The following is a 269-nucleotide window of genomic DNA, read 5'->3' on the forward strand; positions in this document are numbered from 1 at the left end:
ATTATACTGTTCCTTGGGCTATAGTGTAGGAGTGGAGTTGCTTATTCAGATTTTATCAAATATTGCCCATCTGCCCTCCACAAAGGGGCCAACTTACACTCCTGATTTTTATTTATTTTTATTTTTATTTTCATTTCTATTTTATTTTTTATTATTTTTTTGAGATAGATTTCTTTTTTTTTTTTTTTTTTTTTTTTGACGGGGTCTCGCTCTTTTTGGCCCGGGGTGGGGTGCGTTGGTCGGGTCTTGTGTGTGCCAGACCTCCCCCC

This window comes from Piliocolobus tephrosceles, chromosome 1, assembly GCF_002776525.5.
Source record: "Piliocolobus tephrosceles isolate RC106 chromosome 1, ASM277652v3, whole genome shotgun sequence".
Classification (NCBI taxonomy): Eukaryota; Metazoa; Chordata; class Mammalia; order Primates; family Cercopithecidae; genus Piliocolobus; species Piliocolobus tephrosceles.